The sequence below is a fragment of the Bos mutus genome, chromosome 7, assembly GCF_027580195.1.
Source record: "Bos mutus isolate GX-2022 chromosome 7, NWIPB_WYAK_1.1, whole genome shotgun sequence".
Lineage (NCBI taxonomy): Eukaryota > Metazoa > Chordata > Mammalia > Artiodactyla > Bovidae > Bos > Bos mutus.
The window spans coordinates 47,855,654-47,862,310 of record NC_091623.1 but is presented as its reverse complement, the minus strand read 5'-3'; positions in this window follow the sequence as shown (position 1 = coordinate 47,862,310).

Below are 6,657 nucleotides of genomic sequence, written 5' to 3'. Positions count from 1 at the left end.
GTTAACAGGCCCCCTGGCCAGAAGATGATGTAAATCACCTAAACTTTGCATATGATAAGTTTGAAAGCCTGGCTTCGATAAGGATCAAGGACTGCTGACCTTCCCCCATTATCCTCTATGCACAACTTAAGGTATAAAAACTACTTTGGAAAATAAAGTGCGGGCCTTGTTTACCGAAGCTTTGTCTCCCCATGTCATTCTTTCTCTCACCTTCTGGCTGAATTCCCATCTGGAGTGTGGAGGCTCGTCAAGCCTACTAATTATGCCTGAGCTTCTAAGATCTGACCAGGGAGGCCTTAGTGTCTCCTCTCCTTCGGGAGAATGGGAGGATGCCTGCGGCCTATGTAGGTGAAGCAAATTCCTTGTCTTGGAATTTTATTAGCTTTCCACGTAAACCAAATTATTCAGCCTCTTTTCTCCACTGAATTTTCTCACTGAGCTATCCTTACTTAACCACTCTTTATATCTTTAATTAACGCTTAATTGATCTATTGTTTCCTGATCGCCGACGCCGTCCCCACTTCAAATTCCCTGGATCCACCAGGGCTGGACCCTGGCAGATGACAGAGGATGAGATGGCTGGATGGCATCACCGACTCGATGGACATGAGTTTGAGTAAACTCCGGGAGTTGGTGATGGACAGGGAGGCCTGGTGTGCTGCAATTCATGGGGTCGCAAAGAGTCAGACAAGACTGAGCAACTGAACTGAATTGAACTGAGACTAACATCTGGTTGACCCAGAAGCCCAAGTCCAAAGGTTAAGTCTGGGAACCCTGGGATGGACAACTGGTCAACCTGGAAGCCTGATGCCTAAAGCCAAGTCAGAGATGCTATAGGATGCACAGCTGGTTGCAGCCACCTGACACTGGAGGCCAAGTTTAGGGCACTATGGGTGTCACAGATGGTTGACTTGGGAGGCCCAGTTGCATGGGATGGACAGCCAGCCAACCTGGCAGCATGATACTGGAAACCAAGTCCAGGTCCCAGCACCCCAGTGGATGAGATCATATCTGGGGTGCTTGGAACAGAAGCTTCTCAACCCAACATCTGGGCACCCAAGACCAAGTCCAAGAAACCCAAGAAGCCTGGCATGGACAATTGATCAATTCAGCAGCTCAATACCTGAGGCTACTTTTGGATCAGAAAGGACAGGTAGCTTGTCAACCAAGTAGTCTGGCACCCAAGACCAACTTCAGAACATTCACAATACCCAGTGTGAACAGCTGGTCTGGTAGCCTAATACTGGAGACCATGGCAAGGATACCCCAGAAGAATGGTGGGTTTATTATAGGGAAGAGCCAATTTTGACTCCATGTTGGATCCATTTCTTTTACTTTAACGTTTGCTTCCCATTGCTTTTGTTCACTACAAGGATACTCTCCATACATAACTGTCTGCCTCAGGGAACCCTGCCCCTCTGCCTGAAAGTTAAACCAGAATGCCTTTGTTTAGGACCCTGTCCATGTGTGGATGGCTCCAGAAAGGAAGAAATTAACGCATCCCCTGCCCAAATCTGGCTATTCCAGGAGATATTTGAAGATAAATGGTCTTTTTACTTTATTTCCTCACCTCCCCCCTTTTCTGTTCTATAAAAGAACCTGGCCTCCAGACCCCGATAAGATGGTTATTTTGAGACATTAGTCTGTCATCTTTTCAGTCTGTCAGCTTTCCGAATAAAGTCATATTCCTTGCCTCAACACTATGTCTCTCACATTTATTGGCCTACTGTTGGTGAGCACAGCAAACTTTGCTTCAGTAACAATAGCAGGTGCTATCCATGACCAGTTCTAAATTCATTGGTCCATCTTTCACTGCAGCTACAGCTGTGATAGTTTTACCTATCTTAGGGGCTTTCCACTTCAAACATCTGCTGCATCTTTTGGTTTTCTAATTTAGGACTCTTTCTGAACCCCCAAGACCTAACCAAACTACAACTCCTGTACTGCAGGAGAGTTAATGCCCAAGAGAAAACCATCGAGTAAGCTGTGCTGTGCTTAGTTGCTCAGTCATGTCTGACTCTTTGTGACCCCATGGACTGTAGCAAGCAATGGGTAGGAGTAGACAAGTAGTTTCCTTTCTTTGAGGTGACAATTCTGAGGTGTATTCCACATGTTAGAGGGTCTCCAGTAGCACTTAGCCCATAGTGACCACAGAAGTAAATAGCAAAATAGTATATGCTTCATTGCCTTCATGCTTTCTCAGTCTCAATCTCCCTGTTCCCTCAGTCTTGTCTCCTTGTATAGCGTTCTGCTTTTGAGGGGAAAAAAGAAGGAAGATGATTCTAGCAAAAAATTAGAAATTACTGAAGCAAACCCCTCATTGAGAGAATAAATAAAACTATAAATAGGGCTTTGAAAAGGATAACAAATTTGATTACAGGAAACAAGGCCAAAGAAAAAGAGAGCAACTAATCAACAAAGGCGGAGAAGGCAATGGCACCCCACTCCAGTACTCTTGCCTGGAAAATCCCATGGATGGAGGAGCCTGGTGGGCTGCAGTCCATGGGGTCGCTAAGAGTCAGACACGACCAAGCGACTTCACTTTCACTTTTCACTTTCATGCATTGGAGAAGGAAATGGCAACCCACTCCAGTGTTCTTGCCTGGAGAATCCCAGGGACAGGGGAGCCTGGTGGGCTGCGGTCTATGGGGTCTCGCAGAGTAGGACACGATTGAAGCGACTTAGCAGCAGCAGCTGCTAAGGAATCAATAAAGGAATAAATAAAGGAATCAATAAAGGAAATCAGAAAGGAAAACCATTAAAGATCCAGTAGTCTTTAAAATATGAGGGCTATGAACAACTTCCTAAAATTGTGAAAATGATTATAAATGGGCAAATTATTGTAAAAATTTATCAAAGTTGTTAAAATTGAATTTTTTTTCATCATGGCATCCAGTCCCATCACGTCATGGCAAAATAGAAGGAGAAATAATGGAAACAGTGACAGACTTTATTTTCTCAGGCTCCAAAATTACTGCAGATGCTAACTGCTACTGCTGCTGCTGCTAAGTTGCTTCAGTCATGTCCGACTCTGTGCAACCCCTGAGACGGCAGCCCACCAGGCTTCCCCATCCCTGGGATTCTCCAGGCAAGAACACTGGAGTGGGTTGCCATTTCCTTCTCCAATGCGTGAAAGTGAAGTCGCTCGGTCATGTCCGACTCTTAGCGACCCCATGGACTGCAGCCTACCAGGCTCTTCCGTCCATGGGATTTTCCGGGCAAGAGTACTAGAGTGGGGTGCCATTGCCTTCTCTGGCAGATGCTAACTACAGCCATGAAGTTAAAAGACACTTGCTCCTTGAAAGAAAGGCTATGACCAACCTAGTCTAGTCTAATCTAAGTAGCTAAGTCATGTCCAACTCTTGAGACTCCATGGACTGTAGCCCGCCAGGCTCCTCTGTCCATGAGATTTTCCAGGCAAGAATACTGGAGTGGGTTGCCATTTCCATCTCCAGGGGATTTTCCTGATCCAGAGATCAAACCCGAGTCTTCTGCTCTGCAGGCCAATTCTTTACTAACTGAGCTACAAGAGAAGCCCAACAGCAGCTCCACCTAGACAGCATATTAAAAAGCAGAGACATTACTTTGCTGAGAAAGGTCCATCTAGTCAAAGCTATCATTTTTCTAGTAGTCATGTATGGATGTGAGAGCTGGACCATAAAGAAAGCTGAATGCCGAAGAATTGATGCTTTTGAACTGGGGTGTTGGAGAAGACTCATGAGAGTACATTGGACTGCAAGGAGATCCAATCAGTCAATCCTAAAGGAAATCAGTCCTAGGTGTTCATTGGAAGGACTGATGCTGAAGCTGAAGTTCCAATACTTCGGCCAACTGATGTGAAGAACTGACTTATTGGGAAAGACCCTGATCCTAGGAAAAATTGAAGGCAGGAGGAGGAGGGGACGACAGAGAATGAGATGGCTGGATGGCATCACTGACTCAATGGACATGAGTTTGAGCAAGCTCCAGGAGTTGGTAATGGACAGAGAAGCCTGGTGTGCTGCAGTCCATGGGGTCACAAAGAGTCTGACACAACTGAGCAACTAAACTGAACTGACTAAGTAATAAATTTAAAAAATTCCTTAATTGAAAATTTTACCATTTAGAAAACCCCAGGTCTAGAGAGCTTAAACAGTAAACTATCTAAACACTTAAGGAAAAAATATAAATCTGACCAACAGAAATTTTTCTAGGGAATAGAAAAAGAGGGCATATCCCAATTAATTTTATGATTACAAGAATTTGGTATCAAAATCCTATCAATGTGACAAAGGAAAAATATAGGCCAATTTTATTCATGAACACAGATACAACAATCCTAATAAAATTATTAGCAAAAGTTTGGCCAAAATGGCAAAGTAGGAAGAGCCTAAGCTCAACTCCTCCTGTAGGCACACCAAAATTACAACTCATTACCAAGCAATTATTGAAGATAAAGATTGAAATTTAGCAGAAAATATTTTCTACAACTAAATATATAACAAAGGAATCAAAACAATACAGGCAAGAAGGGCAGAGTTACAGCCAGAGATTCCAAATTCCAGCTCTGCTCATCAGACAACTTATACTGTCTTTGTTTCCCCCTCCGCTTTTCTTCTGGTACTCAGTGGATGTCTTTATGACTACTCTGACCTCTGCCACTCTGTAAACACACTTACTGGAAGTCTATGTGGTCAGCCCAGGGAGGGGCTTTATTGTCCTGAGAAAGGGTGCGGCAGAGACCTCAGACCTCCCACCCACGTAGGGGTAGTTCACTAAATGGCCTAGAGCTCTCTCTTTGCAGCCATTCTTGACTGGAGTGGTCTCTTTTACCATTAAGCATTTGTCATTGGCATTGTCTTGCCGTGGAAGCACTGTCCCAACCAATTCAACAAAGGTTGAGCTAGTACTAACCTCAGAACGCTGCAAACTACTAGGCCCTACAAACCAGAAGTCCAGCACCAGCCCTGAGATTCCAGGTTCCTGCAGACAAAGAGCCCAAAACCCAACTCTTCCCATCAGTAGGCCAGCACCAGCCCCAGGACCTACTTTCACCCACTGGTGAGTTGGCACCAGCCCCAGAATCCCTGAACACTGGGACTTCCCTGGTGGAGTGGTTAAGACCCCGTGTTGCCACTGCAGGGGACACAGGTTTGATCTCTGGTCAGGGAACTAAGATTCTGCATGCTATGCAGCATGGCCAAAAGTTTAAAAAAAGAAATTCCTAAGCCACTAATCCTGTGAAAACCAGCCCAAGGCTACTGCAATCCACAGCTTGCCATGTCAGGACACAGACAAACCTCTAGCAGGGCAGCACCAACCTTGGTATTCCTGTGCCCTGGTCCTGCTCACCAACAGGCTGACAAGAGACCTGGAAATCCCTAGGCCCTGGATCCACCCACACAGCAGGCCAACAACAGCTCCAAAACACCTTGGACCCCTCAAACAGTAGCCCAGAATCCAGCCCCACCCAACCGGTCAGCTAAGACCAGCTTTGAGACCCCCAGGAACCTGAAGTCAGTGACTCTAGGACCTAGCTCTACCCACCAGTGAGCCAGCACTAGCTTGGGGACCCACTGGGCCCTGGGTTTAGTCCACAAGCAGGCCAATACCAGCTCCTAGATACCTTAGACCCCTCATCCAGCCAATATTGGATAGAGCTCCACTCACCAGTGGATTATGACTTCCCTGGTGGCTCAGAAGTTAAAGCATCTGCCTACAATGTGGGAGACCCAGGTTTGATCCCTGGGTCAGGAAGTCCCTCTGGAGAAGGAAATGGCAACCCACTCCAGTACTCTCACCTAGAAAATCCCATGGACGGAGGATCATGGTAGGCTGCAGTCCACAGGGTCACAAAGAGTCGGACATGACTGAGCAACCTCACTTTCACCAGTGGATCAGCAATAGCTTTAAGGCACCCAGAAGCCACAGCCAACTGTGTCAGGAACTGGCCTTACCCACCAGCAGGCCAATGCTAGATACAGGAATCCATCCCTAACTACCATTCCAGAACCCAGTCCTGTCCACCAGTGGGTCAGCCTAGCCCTGGAATTCCCTGGGGTTCCACACCCACCTGCTTCATGACCTGATCCCACCAACAAGTGGCAAGCAGCCTCCACACAAGGCAAGTCCTGGCAACCAATTGGAGCAGAGGCCAGTCACACCTACCAGATGACCCACAGTAATCTGCCCACCACAATATAAGGACTCATGCAGCCCACATAGGGGGAGCATTAGCTACAGCATTAGCTTTATTGATAAGAGCAGAGTGAGCTGTTTGCACGCACAGGACATCTCCGACAATAGGCCACTTCTCTGTGGTTGGGAAATGTATCAAACTACCATACATACAGAAATAAACTGCAAATTAGGGGAAAAGGTGACGGAGGTGTGCTCTGTGCTAAGTCACATCGGTCATGCTCAATTCTTTGTGACCCTATGGACCATAGCCTGCCAGGCTCCTCTGTATGGGATTCTCCAGACAAGAATTCTACGTGGGTTGCCACATCCACCACCTGGGGATCTTCCTGACCCAGGGATTGAACCCACGTCTCTAATGTCTCCTGCCTTGGCAGGTGGGTTCTTTACCACTAGTGGCACCACTAACAAGATAAAAGCCAGTAATGATTGTAAACATGATCAAAGAACTCAAGAGAAGAATGGATTAAACACAGAAGT